This window comes from Haplochromis burtoni, unplaced genomic scaffold (assembly GCF_018398535.1).
Source record: "Haplochromis burtoni strain Fernald_Lab_line unplaced genomic scaffold, NCSU_Asbu1 Contig_1187, whole genome shotgun sequence".
Taxonomy (NCBI): Eukaryota; Metazoa; Chordata; class Actinopteri; order Cichliformes; family Cichlidae; genus Haplochromis; species Haplochromis burtoni.
This window is the reverse complement of record NW_024583548.1, coordinates 47,542-66,196: the sequence shown is the minus strand read 5'-3', so window position 1 is coordinate 66,196 and position 18,655 is coordinate 47,542. Positions and strand designations below refer to the sequence as shown.

Below are 18,655 nucleotides of genomic sequence, written 5' to 3'. Positions count from 1 at the left end.
GTAAAGTCGTATTGACGAAATTCTTTCACCGTGAGCGGCAGCAATGTCTAGTCTACTGAATTCTCAGTTTTCATGCCTGTGGAGTTTATTATATGGACGTGGTGACAGTGGAAAGACACCATGCTCTTCTGATTTTCAAACGAACCTTCTGAGCCATTTTAACATTAGAGTCTATGGAAGAGTTGGAGGGAGGAGGCTGTGCATTGGTGACATTTATGAAAGAACCATAACACCTAGGACAATAGTAAACACATTGGATGAAAGAGGACAGCGATGGCTACGTTTTGAGGGTAAAATCATACCTGTAGAGCAAACGCTGCGGACACAGCAGCAGTTTTAAAAAAGATTTTAAGATTAATTTTTTTGCTCCTCTCACTCTAGCAGTTGAGCTGTCTCACTCTAGCCCCAACATTCCGTCCCATACACACCCATTATAAACTCTGAAACGGGTGAAAAAACATCATGAAACTTAAACTGGAACTGAAGAAAAAGTATAATAGATATTGAAAAGATAAATACAAGTTGAATAGTTGAATGTCTTGTCTTCGTTTTAAAGTTTGAATGGTGGCTCTATGTCAATGTATGTGGAAGTAGTAAGAGTTTAAAAATGAGTAAGTTGAATGAGGATTTGAAGGGTCTCCCCATTGAAATACATGGGAAATTTTTGTTGAATAAAGTTGAATAAAATTAAAAATATAAATGTTAAAAATGAGAAAAATAGAAGCAGTGTTGTCCAAAAGAATAGGAATCTAACGGTGTTTGAATGGTTTTTCTAAGTTGAACGGTTTTGAAGGAGTAGGACTACAAAAAACGTACGGAATAGATAATAAAATATAACTAGAAAGTGCATTTTCTGAAGAAACTGCAGTGTGAATGCTTGAATCTGAATGTATGCACTGAAATGAATTAATTGCTGAATTTAAGTTAAAAATATTGAATGAGATAAAAAAAAAAAAAAAACGAATTTAACCTGAAAACAAAAGTGCTGAACTGCTAAAAGCTGAAGGTTACACAGAAGAAGAAGTTGGAAAAAAGCTGAAAATGTTTTAATTGTAAATTAGAAAAACCTAAGAAATGAGAAAAGAACATTTAGAGTCAGAAAACATCTGAAAGAATATTAAAAGGTCATATTCTTTGAATCACTGAATGACTAAAATGTGATCCCTCCACTTGGATCCACACATTTAAAAATTTTAAATGTCTGAGCTTTTAAAGACACAGTGTTAGAAAGAGAAGAACGATGGCGACGTTTTGAGGGTAAAATGATGGCTGTAACACTGTGGACACAGCAGCAGTTGAAAGAGAAGTGTTTAAGATGAATCTTGGCAGAGTGGCAGAGAGAGCTCGTTAAGCAGGCAGGTGTGAGCCTGGTTGCTATAGTGACTGCACCCAATGGCTCCATACACACGTACACAGACATGCGCCTCACTTTTGCTGCTTAAAATGAACAGAAAAGTCAGGCCGAAACAAATCGCTCCCAAATGAAAAGTATAGGTCGTATTGACAAAATTCTTTCACCGTGAGCGGCAGCAATGTCCAGTCTACCTAATTCTCAGTTTTCATGCCTGTGGAGTTTATTATATGGACGTGGTGACAGTGTAAAGACACCATGCTCTTCTGATTTTCAAACGAACCTTCTGAGCCATTTTAACATTAGAGTCTATGGAAGAGTTGGAGGGAGGAGGCTGTGCATTGGTGACATTTATGAAAGAACCATAACACCTAGTACAATAGTAAACACATTGGATGAAAGAGGACAGCGATGGCTACGTTTTGAGGGTAAAATCATACCTGTAGAGCAAACGCTGTGGACACAGCAGCAGTTTTAAAAAAGATTTTAAGATTAATTTTTTTGCTCCTCTCACTCTAGCAGTTGAGCTGTCTCACTCTAGCCCCAACATTCCGTCCCATACACACCCATTATAAACTCTGAAACGGGTGAAAAAACATCATGAAACTTAAACTGGAACTGAAGAAAAAGTATAATAGATATTGAAAAGATAAATACAAGTTGAATAGTTGAATGTCTTGTCTTCGTTTTAAAGTTTGAATGGTGGCTCTATGTCAACGTATGTGGAAGTAGTAAGAGTTTAAAAATGAGTAAGTTGAATGAGAATTTGAAGGGTCTCCCCATTGAAATACATGGGAAATTTTTGTTGAATAAAGTTGAATAAAATTAAAAATATAAATGTTAAAAATGAGAAAAATAGAAGCAGTCATGTCCAAAAGAATAGGAATCTAATGGTGTTTGAATGGTTTTTCTAAGTTGAATGGTTTTGAAGGAGTAGGCTTTCAAAAAACGTACGGAATAGAGAAAATATAATAATAAAGATTAGAAGAACAATACTGTGAATGCTTTTCAAGCATTCACACTAACTAGAAAGTGCATTTTCTGAAGAAACTGCAGTGTGAATGCTTGAATCTGAATGTATGCACTGAAATGAATTAATTGCTGAATTTTGAGTTAAAAATATTGAATGAAATAAAAAAAAAACTTAACCTGAAAACAAAGGTGCTGAACTGCTAAAAGCTGAAGGTTACACAGAAGAAGAAGTTGGAAAAAAGCTGAAAATGTTTTAAATGTAAATTAGAAAAACCTAAGAAATGAGAAAAGAACATTTAGAGTCAGAAAACATCTGAAAGAATATTAAAAGGTCATATTCTTTGAATCACTGAATGACTAAAATGTGATCCCTCCACTTGGATCCACACAGTTTAAAAAGTTTACATCTCTGAGCTTTGAAAGACAAGATGTTGGAAAGAGAACAACGATGGCGACGTTTTGAGGGTAAAATGATGGCTGTAACACTGTGGAGACAGCAGCAGTTGAAAGAGAAGTGTTTAAGATGAATCTTGGCAGAATGAGAGAGAGAGCTCGTTAAGCAGGCAGGTGTGAGCCTGGTTGCTATAGTGACTGAGCCCAAGGGCTCCATACACACGTACACAGACATGCACCTCACTTTTGCTGCTTAAAATGAACAGAAAAGTCAGGCCGAAACAAATCGCTCCCAAATGAAAAGTAAAAGTCGTATTGACAAAATTCTTTCACCGTGAGCGACAGCAATGTCTAGTCTACCTAATTCTCAGTTTTCATGCCTGTGGAGTTTATTATATGGACGTGGTGACAGTGGAAAGACACCATGCTCTTCTGATTTTCAAACGAACCTTCTGAGCCATTTTAACATTAGAGTCTATGGAAGAGTTGGAGGGAGGAGGCTGTGCATTGGTGACATTTATGAAAGAACCATAACACCTAGGACAATAGTAAACACATTGGATGAAAGAGGACAGCGATGGCTACGTTTTGAGGGTAAAATCATACCTGTAGAGCAAACGCTGTGGACACAGCAGCAGTTTTAAAAAAGATTTTAAGATTAATTTTTTTGCTCCTCTCACTCTAGCAGTTGAGCTGTCTCACTCTAGCCCCAACATTCCGTCCCATACACACCCATTATAAACTCTGAAACGGGTGAAAAAACATCATGAAACTTAAACTGGAACTGAAGAAAAAGTATAATAGATATTGAAAAGATAAATACAAGTTGAATAGTTGAATGTCTTGTCTTCGTTTTAAAGTTTGAATGGTGGCTCTATGTCAACGTATGTGGAAGTAGTAAGAGTTTAAAAATGAGTAAGTTGAATGAGAATTTGAAGGGTCTCCCCATTGAAATACATGGGAAATTTTTGTTGAATAAAGTTGAATAAAATTAAAAATATAAATGTTAAAAATGAGAAAAGTAGAAGCAGTCATGTCCAAAAGAATAGGAATCTAACGGTGTTTGAATGGTTTTTCTAAGTTGAACGGTTTTGAAGGAGTAGGAGTACAAAAAACGTACGGAATAGATAATAAAATAGAATAAAGATTAGAAGAACAATACTGTGAATGCTTTTCAAGCATTCACACTAACTAGAAAGTGCATTTTCTGAAACTGCAGTGTGAATGCTTGAAAAGCATTCACAGTATTGTTCTTCTAATCTTTATTCTTCTATTTTATTATCTATTCCGTACGTTTTTTGTACTCCTACTCCTTCAAAACCGTTCAACTTAGAAAAACCATTCAAACACCGTTAGATTCCTATTCTTTTGGACATGACTGCTTCTACTTTTCTCATTTTTAACATTTATATTTTTAATTTTATTCAACTTTATTCAACAAAAATTTCCCATGTATTTCAATGGGGAGACCCTTCAAATTCTCATTCAACTTACTCATTTTTAAACTCTTACTACTTCCACATACGTTGACATAGAGCCACCATTCAAACTTTAAAACGAAGACAAGACATTCAACTATTCAACTTGTATTTATCTTTTCAATATCTATTATACTTTTTCTTCAGTTCCAGTTTAAGTTTCATGATGTTTTTTCACCCGTTTCAGAGTTTATAATGGGTGTGTATGGGACGGAATGTTGGGGCTAGAGTGAGACAGCTCAACTGCTAGAGTGAGAGGAGCAAAAAAATTAATCTTAAAATCTTTTTTAAAACTGCTGCTGTGTCCACAGCGTTTGCTCTACAGGTATGATTTTACCCTCAAAACGTAGCCATCGCTGTCCTCTTTCATCCAATGTGTTTACTATTGTCCTAGGTGTTATGGTTCTTTCATAAATGTCACCAATGCACAGCCTCCTCCCTCCAACTCTTCCATAGACTCTAATGTTAAAATGGCTCAGAAGGTTCGTTTGAAAATCAGAAGAGCATGGTGTCTTTCCACTGTCACCACGCCCATATAATAAACTCCACAGGCATGAAAACTGAGAATTAGGTAGACTAGACATTGCTGTCGCTCACGGTGAAAGAATTTTGTCAATACGACTTTTACTTTTCATTTGGGAGCGATTTGTTTCGGCCTGACTTTTCTGTTCATTTTAAGCAGCAAAAGTGAGGTGCATGTCTGTGTACGTGTGTATGGAGCCCTTGGGCTCAGTCACTATAGCAACCAGGCTCACACCTGCCTGCTTAACGAGCTCTCTCTCTCATTCTGCCAAGATTCATCTTAAACACTTCTCTTTCAACTGCTGCTGTCTCCACAGTGTTACAGCCATCATTTTACCCTCAAAACGTCGCCATCGTTGTTCTCTTTCCAACATCTTGTCTTTCAAAGCTCAGAGATGTAAACTTTTTAAACTGTGTGGATCCAAGTGGAGGGATCACATTTTAGTCATTCAGTGATTCAAAGAATATGACCTTTTAATATTCTTTCAGATGTTTTCTGACTCTAAATGTTCTTTTCTCATTTCTTAGGTTTTTCTAATTTACAATTAAAACATTTTCAGCTTTTTTTCCAACTTCTTCTTCTGTGTAACCTTCAGCTTTTAGCAGTTCAGCACTTTTGTTTTCAGGTTAAATTTTTTTTTTATCTCATTCAAAATTTTTAACTTAAATTCAGCAATTAATTCATTTCAGTGCATACATTCAGATTCAAGCATTCACAGTGCATGTTTTCTTAAATCACTTTCTAGTTAGTGTGAATGCTTGAAAAGCATTCACAGTATTGTTCTTCTAATCTTTATTCTATCTATTTTTACTCTATTCCGTACGTTTTTTGTATCCTACTCCTTCAAAACCGTTCAACTTAGAAAAACCATTCAAACACCTTAGATTCCTATTCTTTTGGACATGACTGCTTCTACTTTTTCTCATTTTTAACATTTATATTTTTAATTTTATTCAACTTTATTCAACAAAAATTTCCCATGTATTTCAATGGGGAGACCCTTCAAATCTCATTCAACTTACTCATTTTTAAACTCTTACTACTTCCACATACGTTGACATAGAGCCACCATTCAAACTTTAAAACGAAGACAAGACATTCAACTATTCAACTTGTATTTATCTTTTCAATATCTATTATACTTTTTCTTCAGTTCCAGTTTAAGTTTCATGATGTTTTTTCACCCGTTTCAGAGTTTATAATGGGTGTGTATGGGACGGAATGTTGGGGCTAGAGTGAGACAGCTCAACTGCTAGAGTGAGAGGAGCAAAAAAATTAATCTTAAAATCTTTTTTAAAACTGCTGCTGTGTCCACAGCGTTTGCTCTACAGGTATGATTTTACCCTCAAAACGTAGCCATCGCTGTCCTCTTTCGTCCAATGTGTTTACTATTGTACTAGGTGTTATGGTTCTTTCATAAATGCACCAATGCACAGCCTCCTCCCTCCAACTCTTCCATAGACTCTAATGTTAAAATGGCTCAGAAGGTTCGGTTTGAAAATCAGAAGAGCATGGTGTCTTTCCACTGTCACCACGTCCATATAATAAGCTCCACAGGCATGAAAACTGAGAATTAGGTAGACTAGGACATTGCTGTCGCTCACGGTGAAAGAATTTGTCAATACGACTATACTTTTCATTTGGGAGCGATTTGTTTCGGCCTGACTTTTCTGTTCATTTTAAGCAGCAAAAGTGAGGTGCATGTCTGTGTACGTGTGTATGGAGCCCATTGGGTGCAGTCACTATAGCAACCAGGCTCACACCTGCCTGCTTAACGAGCTCTCTCTGCCACTCTGCCAAGATTCATCTTAAACACTTCTCTTTCAACTGCTGCTGTCTCCACAGTGTTACAGCCATCATTTTACCCTCAAAACGTCGCCATCGTTGTTCTCTTTCCAACATCTTGTCTTTCAAAGCTCAGAGATGTAAACTTTTTAAACTGTGTGGATCCAAGTGGAGGGATCACATTTTAGTCATTCAGTGATTCAAAGAATATGACCTTTTAATATTCTTTCAGATGTTTTCTGACTCTAAATGTTCTTTTCTCATTTCTTAGGTTTTTCTAATTTACAATTAAAACATTTTCAGCTTTTTTCCAACTTCTTCTTCTGTGTAACCTTCAGCTTTTAGCAGTTCAGCACTTTTGTTTTCAGGTTAAATTCGTTTTTGTTTTTTTTATCTCATTCAATATTTTTAACTCTAAATTCAGCAATTAATTCATTTCAGTGCATACATTCAGATTCAAGCATTCACACTGCAGTTTCTTCAGAAAATGCACTTTCTAGTTATATTATTATTATCTATTCCGTACGTTTTTTGTAAGTCCTACTCCTTCAAAACCGTTCAACTTAGAAAAACCATTCAAACACCGTTAGATTCCTATTCTTTTGGACAACACTGCTTCTATTTTTCATCATTTTTAACATTTATATTTTTAATTTTATTCAACTTTATTCAACAAAAATTTACCCATGTATTTCAATGGGGAGACCCTTCAAATCCTCATTCAACTTACTCATTTTTAAACTCTTACTACTTCCACATACATTGACATAGAGCCACCATTCAAACTTTAAAACGAAGACAAGACATTCAACTATTCAACTTGTATTTATCTTTTCAATATCTATTATACTTTTTCTTCAGTTCCAGTTTAAGTTTCATGATGTTTTTTCACCCGTTTCAGAGTTTATAATGGGTGTGTATGGGACGGAATGTTGGGGCTAGAGTGAGACAGCTCAACTGCTAGAGTGAGAGGAGCAAAAAAATTAATCTTAAAATCTTTTTTAAAACTGCTGCTGTGTCCGCAGCGTTTGCTCTACAGGTATGATTTTACCCTCAAAACGTAGCCATGCTGTCCTCTTTCATCCAATGTGTTTACTATTGTACTAGGTGTTATGGTTCTTTCATAAATGTCACCAATGCACAGCCTCCTCCCTCCAACTCTTCCATAGACTCTAATGTTAAAATGGCTCAGAAGGTTCGTTTGAAAATCAGAAGAGCATGGTGTCTTTCACTGTCACCACGTCCATATAATAAACTCCACAGGCATGAAAACTGAGAATTAGGTAGACTAGACATTGCTGCCGCTCACGGTGAAAGAATTTCGTCAATACGACTATACTTTTCATTTGGGAACGATTTGTTTGGGCCTGACTTTTCTGTTCATTTTAAGCAGCAAAAGTGAGGTGCATGTCTGTGTCCGTGTGTATGGAGCCATTGGGTGCAGTCACTATAGCAACCAGGCTCACACCTGCCTGCTTAACGAGCTCTCTCTCACTCTGCCAAGGTTAAACCTAAAAATGTTAGATTGTAGTAAGATTAACTTTTTCAATAGTACAATAAGACAGATTTGACAGGGTTTTGCCACAGATTAATAGTTTGTCACTAGTTAGTATATGCCAACTAAGTAGAGCATTGTGATTGGCACAAAGGTTTTTCAGATCTGGGCAGTTGGAGTCAGTTGATGACTTCAAAATCATCCTTTCTGACTGGATAATTAAAGCTCTCAGCATCTATTCGGTCTGTAGTTATTTCCCACCTTTTAACTACGTTTAATAATCTAATCTCATTTAATGTTCTGTTTATAGTCTGTATAGTTTATCTCCCCAACGAATACACTCAAAGTAGTCTTAAAATAAAACCCACAAAACAGTTCAAGATTTAATACTTTTTATTTGCTCATTTAATGCCAGTTGCCCTGTTTTTCTGTATGTCACTCATTCGCTTATACTTGGGAAAAAGTACCAATTTGTACACTAGTATAGTGTATTTTTTCCCTCTATCTCTCTATGTCTGTCACACACAGAGACCAACACACAGACATGTATATGCTCATTATTGCTGTTCAAACTGATGGTCAAATTTCCAAGCACCACCTGAACGCCTCATCTGTTTTTAACCTTCACTGGACCAACTGTCGTCATTCCGCTTTGCTCTCTGCTGTGGTAAGTACAGTACACTCAGTACTGCAGTGTTTTATTTTTATGATGGAAAAAATACATGTTTGACATTTAAACTCACATATCAAGTCCAACAGAGTTAAAAAGAATTCAAAGAAAAAAAAAAAAAGAATAACCTTCGCTATCATTTATATACGTTTATGACGTTTTGCTGTTAGCAGATGCTAATGCTAACAGCTAGCTAGATGCAAGTGCTATAGCACATAGCCTTAGCACTTGTTAACTGACAAAAATAATATTCCTGTGATATTTCTTGCCGGTCAGTGAGACAAAAGTAAGAAATGAGCTTTATTATTGCCATTGTGGCTCAGTTTTAACAGTAAGAGTGCTAGCGCTAGTAGCATTGCTAACGCTAGCTGCAATGCTAACGCTAGCTGCATTGCTAACACTAACTGAAGTGCTAATGCTAGCCGGAATGCTAGCGCTAGCAGCAATGCTAAGGCTAGTAACAGTCTAACAGTAGCCTTACATAAGTGGCAATACTTCAGTTAATTAGTTTGAATTGTAAAATGGCTGCTGTATCAGTTGGTGTGCTATATTACTCTATAATTACCCTGCTGACTATAAGTTCAGTGTATCATGTCGTGTGGGCTTTGTATTTCTGTTAGTCTGATAACACTGTACAGACAACTAACGTATTATTTCTCGTCTTACACTTTCAGGAACCTGACTGACACTGTGCTTTGCCTGGTAGGTGTGCACATACTGTAAGAGAAGTAGACCAAAATAATAAAATAATCTGACTAATATAAGATGTAAAGTGATGGGTTCAAACTTTGTGCTAGACCTTTTAAACACAATTTTATAATAAATACACATAAGTGCAGCTTAACAATTGGGCTAAAATATTTTTTTCGTACATTTTTGTAGTCACACTACATGTGATTAATTAATGATTCACTCAATCATATTTGTATTTAAAAATATTATTGCTGAATTTAATTAAATATTTATTCTTTTAAAAAGTGCCCAATTATGCAACTTTTTGCACATGGCAGCCGACAACAGTTTAGCTTGAATATTTGTTTTGTCCTTTTTCAGTAGTCACAATTAGTTCATACAATTACCATGTGATATAATTTTAATAAAATTATTTTTTTCTTGTTTTTTGTTCACAGTGTGCAGAAGAAGAACAAGGACCAGATCTCCAGTCTTCTCTCTCACATCCCAACCCCCCAACCCCTCTATCCTCTGTCCTGCTCCACCTGTTGTCTCTGCCTTCTTTCCATCTGTATTTCACTCTGTGGTTTGTGAGAAATTTTGCCAAACCAAGAATCTTATTGCGGTTTGATTTAAAGCCGTGTCTCTCCTGCTCTGTCTGTTCTCTCTGCTAAATTTTCTCTCTACCTGTTTTTCACTCTTGGCTTGCTGCTGAAAAACGCCAAGCCAACAAAGCATAATGCAATCCCAACAGCAAATAAAAGAATTGCGGTTGATTAACCGGTTCTCTGTTTCACTGTAATCTACCTTTTTCGGCCTGCTAAACGCAATTAGAAGAGTGAAACCCTACCTAGAACACTGAACAAACAAAGAAAACTAATTCACGGTTTGATTGTGATTTCCCAGCCGTGTCTCTCCTGCTCTGCCTGTTCTCTCTTCTAAATTTTCTCTCTACCTGTTTTTCACTCTTGGCTTGCTGCTGAAAAATGCCAAGCCAATAAAGAGAGTGCATAATATTCTCTCAACTGAAGAACAAACTGTCAAACGAAAGACAACTGTTTAAGACAAATAAAAACTGAAATATAAAAACAAAGACAACATCTCCTGGTGTGTGCCACTCTTATCTTGTGAACATATTTTCTAAAGACTAAGAAACACTTGCAGGTGTGTGAAAATGCCAAGGAAGCAGAAAAAGTCACAAGCTGCAAAACAACGCTGGAAAAAGTTTCATGAGTTTCACAAAGTACCAACATGTGAACAAGCTGAGTTTGATTTTCCTCAGAGCTCTGCAGAAGACAGTGTGTCTACAAAGACCAATTCTGACAGTGTCAAACAGGCAGGTCAACATGTTCCTGCACATGTACAACAGGTATCTTATGCTGATGCTGTAAAGAGTGGACTGCAGCATGAATTTAATGAACAACATGAGGTGTCATGTGACCCACAGGTGGGTTATGCTGATTTTTTGAAAAGAGGCTGTCACAGTGATGTGGCAGGACCATCTCATGCAGAAAGACTGAACCTTGAAAACCAGCCCTCTGTTATACATGTCTGTGCATCTCGCAGCCAGGCTCATCCTAAATATGGAGACTCCAGAAACAAGCAGTGCACATGTAACTCACTCACATTTCTTGCTTTCCTTCATGAGAATGAAAACATGACTACAGCTGACCTTAATCTGGTCTTGGATAAAGGTGATGTGATGTACAAAGAGGCCAAGAAAAGATTTCCTAAAAATATTCATTTGGCAACCGATGAGCTGCCAGACAAAGTTGATGCTCGCAGGTCTATGTATCATGTCAACATGACACAGCCTTCCCGGTATGGGACATTTGAAGAACCTCCAGAGGAGGCAGTAGATACCTTTCTGAGCTTAGAAGCAGGACTGAGCTGCCTGTTGTCAGATGTGCAGTATGCCTTACTGATTATGAGTGGATTGTGTATCGCAGTGTTCAGATCCACATCAGGCATATATGGTTTCTTTGACCCACACCCCAGAACACCCAGTGGTCTTCCTCTACTACTACAGTCACGTAATCGTGGTACAGCTGTGATGCTGAAATTCACACTCCTCAGTGACATGATTAAGAGGCTACAAGATTCTTATGAAATGATGGAGATATCACCCTCTTGTAACTATGAACTGAAGCCTGTGCAGTTCTACAGTATGAGCACAGTCAACCTGAGTGATACTATCACAGACACAGTCTGCAGACCAACAGCTGCCACTGCTGTGGCACCTACTCACTCTGATACAACTGTTGATGAAGCAAACCCCTCTACTCCAAGGAGAAACACAACCACTGATCCGACTGAAAATATCTTTTGTCAAATGTCCATTTGTACGCCACTGGTGAAACAAAAAGAAGTCCACGTGACTCAGTTCACATCATATGAAGATCAGAATGAACCTCCTAATATACCAACTGAAGAACTATGCAGTGAATTAAGTTTCCTTCCATCAAGTGATGCTTTTTCATGTCAATCAAATGCTGCCATAACAAATGTTGCTGCCTGTGACCTTTCTGATATAGTTTTACAAAAACTGAAAAAAGTTAATAAACAACAAAGGAACAAAATGAAAAGAAGATTAATGGCATCAGAGAAACCCAGAAATCAGAGAAAAGAAAACCAAAAAAGGAAAGAACAACAAAAGTATGCTTCAAATAAAGATTACAAAGAAAAGAAAAAATCTTGCACAAGCGAGACATATAAAAACAATCCTGAAGTTAGACAAAAACAACAACAGTATATGAAAAGACGTTACTGTGAAAATGATGAATTCAGACAGAAAAAGAAATATTGAGCTACTGAAAATGAGATTCAACGAACACAGCTATATTAGCTTAGAAAAGAATCAGGAACCAATATTTGGAGTTCTGAAATGATGATTAGAAACACAATAGTAACGAGATTACGTAAAGAAACAACAACAATATATTAAAAGACGCTACTGTGAGAACGATGAATTCAGAAAGAAACAACAACAATATATTAAAAGACGCTACTGTGACAATGCTGAATTTAGACAAAAACAAAAAAACTATATAACTAAAAGGTATCAAGAAAACCCTGAATTCAGAGAGAGACAGAGATCTCGAGTGACTCAGCGTTATGCACGTGACAATGCATTCAGAGTAAGACACAGACAACTAATGAAACAACTAATGCGAGACAGGTATCAAAGTAATCTTGCATTCAGGATTATGCACAACATGAGATGTGCAATGAAAATAAAAAGGAAATACAGATGGGTGAACAGACAAACCCAAGAGAGTGACAACAGTGTGATCAACGAGGCCATATCTGTGTTCAAATCACAAATCAAAGCTGGACCATCATACCCATGTACTGTATGCTTCAAGGCTTCATTTCCAAACCAAGTGCGACCCTGCACAAGGTCAAAGTATGTCAAAAACCCACATGTAGTTGCAACATGTTTGACTGGAAGATTTGTTCATGTTTGTGATGAAAACTGCAGAAATGAGCAGTGCAATGTTCCCGATGAGAGAAAGAGAGAGTGGATTTGTCACACCTGCCACGATCATCTTAAAAATGGATCCATGCCAGCACTTGCTGTTGCCAATAAACTGGATCTTGCTGATATTCCACCTGAACTGTCTGATCTCAACATACTGGAGAGACATCTCATAGCCAAGTGCATACCATTTGCCAAGATCATTCCTCTTCCCAAAGGCAGACAAAGAGCAATTAGAGGAAATGTGGTCTGTGTCCCATCAGAGGTACAGGAAACTGTTGAAGCATTGCCTCGATTGAGAATTAATTCTCAGGTGATGAGAGTAAAACTGAAGAGACGCTTGTCTTACAAAGGTCATCAGCTGTTTCAGACTGTAAGCTGGTCTAAACTTGTGCAAGCACTGCATAAACTCAAGCAGATTCATCCACAGTATAAGGATGTGAGCATCAGAGATGATGCTGAGCTGTGTGATCCAACACTTCCTGATGAAGATGATGATGATGATGATGAAAACATGAATGAGGACGATTATGATGAGGCTGATTTAATGGAAATTGACAGCTGTGAGAAAAATGCACTGAGTGAAGCACAAAATAAAAATGAACAGGATATTGACATGTTACCCTGTGATGGTGAAGAATCACATGAACAGATGAGAGATGATTCAGAGCAAGCAGATGGACTGACTAATGGTGGTTTTGCACTCGAGTCCTGTTTGCAGCCCCCTGATGTGGCTGAGGAGATATTATGTTTCAGTGAAGGAATCTACTCTGTTGCTCCTGCAGAGAGAAACAATCCAATAAGTTTTTTCAAAACACCTAAACTGGAGGCCATGGCCTTCCCTGTGCAGTTTCCTACAGGCCAAAACACACTTGATGAAAGAAGGCTGATCAAAGTATCCCCCAGTGGGTATTTCAAATCAAGACTTTTCTGCATTGATGATCGTTTTGCCAAAGACACAAACTATTTGTTCTTTGCACAGTTTGTGACTGAAATACACTTGGCTACTTCCAGCATGACGATACAGTTAAGGAAGGCAAAGCCTCTGACCAGAGATGGTAGAAAAATAACCTCAGGCATGTTACAAGATAAACATGAGGTGGAGAAACTGGTGCGAAATAAAGATGCAGTGAGATTCATGCAGCCTCTGAGAGGAACCCCAGCCTATTGGGAGAAAACAACAAGAGATCTTTTTGCCATGATCAGACAGTTGGGAACTCCCACGTTCTTTTGCACATTTTCAGCTGCTGAAATGCGCTGGCCTGAAGTGATCGAGGCAATAACAAGGCAGCAAGGTGAACAAGTGAATTTTGAAGGACTCGACTGGTCGGCAAAGTGTGACATCCTGAGAAGCAATCCTGTCACAACAATGCGCATGTTTGACAAGAGAGTTGAAGCATTATTCAGAGATTTACTCTTATCTCCCGCAGAGCCACTTGGCAAAGTCATTGACTACTTTTACAGAGTTGAGTTTCAGCACAGAGGAAGCCCACACATACACTGTCTCCTGTGGGTAGAAGGTGCTCCTGTGTTTGAGGAGGATGATGAGCAAACTGTTGTTGATTTTATAAACAAATACATCACAGCTCAGCTGCCTGATCCACATAAACAACCTGAACTGTACAAAAAAGTAACAGAAGTGCAAAAACACAGTAAGAACCACACAAAGACGTGCTTTAGGAGTTTAAGCTCCGGGTGCCGTTTTGGTTTTCCCAAACCACCCTGCAATGAGACAATGATCACAAGACCCAGTGAGGATGATGCACTGGAAGTAGAAACGGCAAAGAACAAGCTCAGACCACTGAACCAGCTGCTGAATGAACCTGAAACTGCTTCCATGAGTTTAGAGCAGCTCTTGGAAAGATGCAAGTTGACACATGCAGAATATGAGAGATACCTGAATAAAATGAACATGAGGAGTACGATCATACTAAAGCGTGATCCAAAAGACTCTTGGATAAACGGCTATAATCCACATCTGCTTGAAGCCTGGAACAGTAATATCGACATAAGCTTTGTTTTAGATGCTTTTGGTGCTGCAAATTATTTAATGAAATATATATCAAAAAAAGAGGGCGGGCTATCTGAGTACCTGAAAACTGTCATTGAGAACTCCCATAAAGACAGTGTAAATGAGTGCGATGAAATGAGAGCCGTCATGCAGGCATATTCAAAGAAGCGAGAGATCAGTGCACAGGAGTGTGTTGCTCGTGCATGTGGTCTTCACATGAAGCAATGCTCACGTGCTGTAATATTCATACCAACAGATGATAATCCTGTGAAAATGAGTCGTCCCCTGTCAGTTCTGGACAACACAACACCTGAGTCTTCCAATGTTTGGATGACATCTTTGAATGACAAATACAAAGCCAGACCTGAAACACCAGAGTATGAGGAGATGTGCATGGCAGACTTTGCTGCTACTTGCAGGATTGTCTATGGCCAACAGAAAAAAGGTAAAGATGTTTTGCCCCTTCTCAATGAGATGGGGTTTGTGCAAAGGCGCAAAAATGATAAGCCTGCTATCATCAGATTTCACCGCTGCTCACAAGAAAAACATCCAGAGCAATATTACGGAAGACTGCTTAAACTGTACCTTCCTCATCGTTCAGACCACGAACTGAAAACACCATCGTTGCCAACCTATCAGGCTTTCTATGGTGCTGGCTGTGTACAGCTGCCAGGTACTGACCGTCTTGAGTACGTGCAACACATTGTCAAAAGAAACAGAGAAAAATATGAGAAAAACAGTGAGGAGATCGAGAGCGCTGTTGAGGAATATGAGCAGAACAGAGGTGTGACTGACGAATGGTGTAATCTGGCACCTGAATCAGATCTCGTAAGGTTGCCACTTGTTGAACAAGAAAGAGAGCGAGACAATGAAAATGAACAGGAAGATGTGCCCGACTACAGCCGTCAGGCTGATGCTTCAACAGAAGTCAGAGCCATCAGGGAACCCCCTGCTATTGATCCCACATTGTTACGTCAGATGTTTCAAAATCTGAATAAGAAGCAAGCCTGCATATTTTATGCAGTTAGAGACTGGTGCATTAAAAGAGTCTGTGCTCTAAATCCAGAGCAGTTTTTCTTTTATATTAATGGTGGTGCTGGAACAGGAAAATCACATCTTATCAAATGCATCTACTCAGAAGCATCTAAGATACTGAGCAAAGTGCCCAGATATGCAGACGACGTTGACATATCAAAACCCACTGTCCTGTTAACTGCTTTCACTGGGACTGCAGCTTTTAACATTTCTGGAACAACACTGCATTCTCTTCTCAAGCTGCCTAGAAGCTTAAAACCTCCCATTCAGGGACTTGGCAATCAGCTGGATGAAGTCAGATCAGAACTTTTGAATGCTGAAATAATCGTCATTGACGAAGTGTCTATGGTGTCAAGACATCTGTTTGCATATGTAGATGCAAGACTCAAACAGATCAAAGGGACTCGGAGACCCTTTGGAGGCATGTCAGTCATTGCTGTCGGAGACTTCTATCAGCTACCCCCAGTGCGACAGTCTAAACCTCTCTGTGTGCACGACCCGTCCGAGATCGACCTGTGGCGGGAGCATTTTCAGATGATCACTCTGACTGAGATTATGCGTCAGAAAGATGATGTTGTCTTTGCTGAGATGCTGAACAGAATTCGTGTAAAAGGAAAGTTGGATGAGCTTTGCGAAGCAGATAGAAATTTGTTGTTACAGGCCATAACTGAACCAGCCCATTGTCCGACTGATGCATTGCACATTTTTGCAACTAATAAAGAAGTGGATGCACACAACTCTTCAACACTGGCTCTGCTCCACACTCATATCATTGACATCCATGCAGATGATTATAGAAAAGATCCTAGAACTGGCAGAATGGCACTTCAAGACAGACCATTGAAAGGAGGTAAAAACGAGTTACCAGACACACTGAAAGTTGCAGAAGGAGCTCGTGTCATGCTCACCAGAAACATTGACATACAAAATGGTTTGGTTAATGGAGCTTTTGGAAAACTACTTAGAGTAGTTCACTCTGAAAACGACCAACACATCATCAAGCTTGGACTTAAAATGGATAATGAGACATCTGGAAAGAATAACCGCACACCAGCAGACGACATGGTGTACATTGAGAGAGCAGAGGAGAATCTGAAGCAGAAAGGAGTGGTACGAAGACAGTTCCCAGTGAAGCTGGCCTTTGCATGTACAATACATAAGGTACAGGGTATGACAACTACATCAGCTGTTGTCTCTCTTAAGAGCATTTTTGAGCCCGGCATGATTTTCATTTGGGAGCGATTTGTTTCGGCCTGACTTTTCTGTTCATTTTAAGCAGCAAAAGTGAGGTGCATGTCTGTGTACGTGTGTATGGAGCCATTGGGTGCAGTCACTATAGCAACCAGGCTCACACCTGCCTGCTTAACGAGCTCTGCCTGCCACTGTACCAAGATTCATCTTAAGCATTTCTCTTTCAACTGCTGCTGTGTCCACAGTGTTACAGCCATCATTTTACCCTCAAGTTGTCGCCATTATTGTTCTCTTTCCAACACCGTATCTTTCAAAGCTCAGGCATTTAAACTTTTTAAACTGTGTGGATCAAAGTGGAGGGATCACATTTGAGTCATAAAATAATATTTTCTGACTGGATAATTAAAGCTCACAGCATCTACCTGTCTGTAGTGGATTTTCCCACATCTTAAATAATCTAATCTCATTTAATGTCTCTGTTTTTAGTCTGTATAGTTTATCTCCCCACGAATACACTCAAAGTAGTCTTAAAATAAAATCCATAAAACAGTTCAAGATGACATACTTTTTATTTGCTCGTTTAATGCCAGTTGCCCTCTTTCTCTGTGCGTCACTCATTCGCTTATACTCAGGCAAAAAGTACCCATTTGTATACTAGTCTAGTGTATTTTTCCCTCTCTCTCTATGTCTCACACATACAGACCAACACACAGTCATGTATATGCTCATTAATGCTGTTCAACCTGATGATCAAATTTCCAAGCACCACCTGAACGCCTCATCTGTTTTTAACCCATCACTGGACCAACTGTCGTCATTCCGCTTTGCTCTCTGCTGTGGTAAGTATAGTACACTCAGTACTGCAGTGTTTTATTTTTATGATGGTAAAAATACATTTGACATTTAAACTCAGATATCAAGTCCAACAGAGTTCAAAAGAGTTCAAAGAATAAAGAAGAAGAAAAAAAGAATAACCTTTACTATCATTTATACAGGTTTATGATGTTTTGCTGTTAGCAGCAGTGCTAACGCTAGCTTCAATGCTAATGCTAACGCCAGCTATAGTGCTAACACTAGCCTTAGCAGTTGTTAACTGACAAAAAGAATATTCCTGTGATATTTATTGGCAGTCAGTGAGACAAAAGTAACAAATGAGCTTCATTATTGCCATTGTGGCTCAGTTTTAACAGTAAGAATGCTAACGCTAGCTGCGATGCTAACGCTAGCTGCGATGCTAATGCTAGCTGCAGTGCTAACATTAACTGAAGTGCTAATGCTAGCTGGAATGCTAGCGCTATCAGCAATGCTAAGGCTAATAACAGTCTAACAGTAGCCTTACATAAGTGGCAATACTTCAGGTAATTAGTTTGAATTATAAAATGGTTGCTGTGTCTTTTAGTGTGCTGTATAACCTGTATAACCAGCTAATTATAAGTTCAGTGTATCATGGTGTGTGGGCTTTGTATTTCTGTTAGTCTGATAACACTGTACAGACAACTAACATATTATTTCTGCTCTTACACTTTCAGGAACTTGACTGACATCTGTGCTTTGCCTGGTAGGTGTGCACATACTGTAAGAGAAGTAGACCAAAATAAAAA

At 38.4% G+C, this 18,655-nt stretch overlaps 2 long non-coding RNA genes across 2 annotated transcripts; both read left to right on the top strand.

Moving 5' to 3' along the window:
- The first annotated feature begins 7,574 nt into the window (after positions 1–7,574).
- LOC121811850 lies at positions 7,575–10,074 on the top strand. Its single transcript, XR_006053538.1, has 3 exons — positions 7,575–8,664; positions 9,342–9,369; positions 9,798–10,074. It is a non-coding gene; the product is annotated as an uncharacterized LOC121811850 (long non-coding RNA).
- A 7,362-nt stretch (positions 10,075–17,436) lies between these two features.
- On the top strand, positions 17,437–18,655 carry LOC102288785. The gene is made up of 2 exons (XR_317893.3): positions 17,437–17,893; positions 18,584–18,655. It is a non-coding gene; the product is annotated as an uncharacterized LOC102288785 (long non-coding RNA).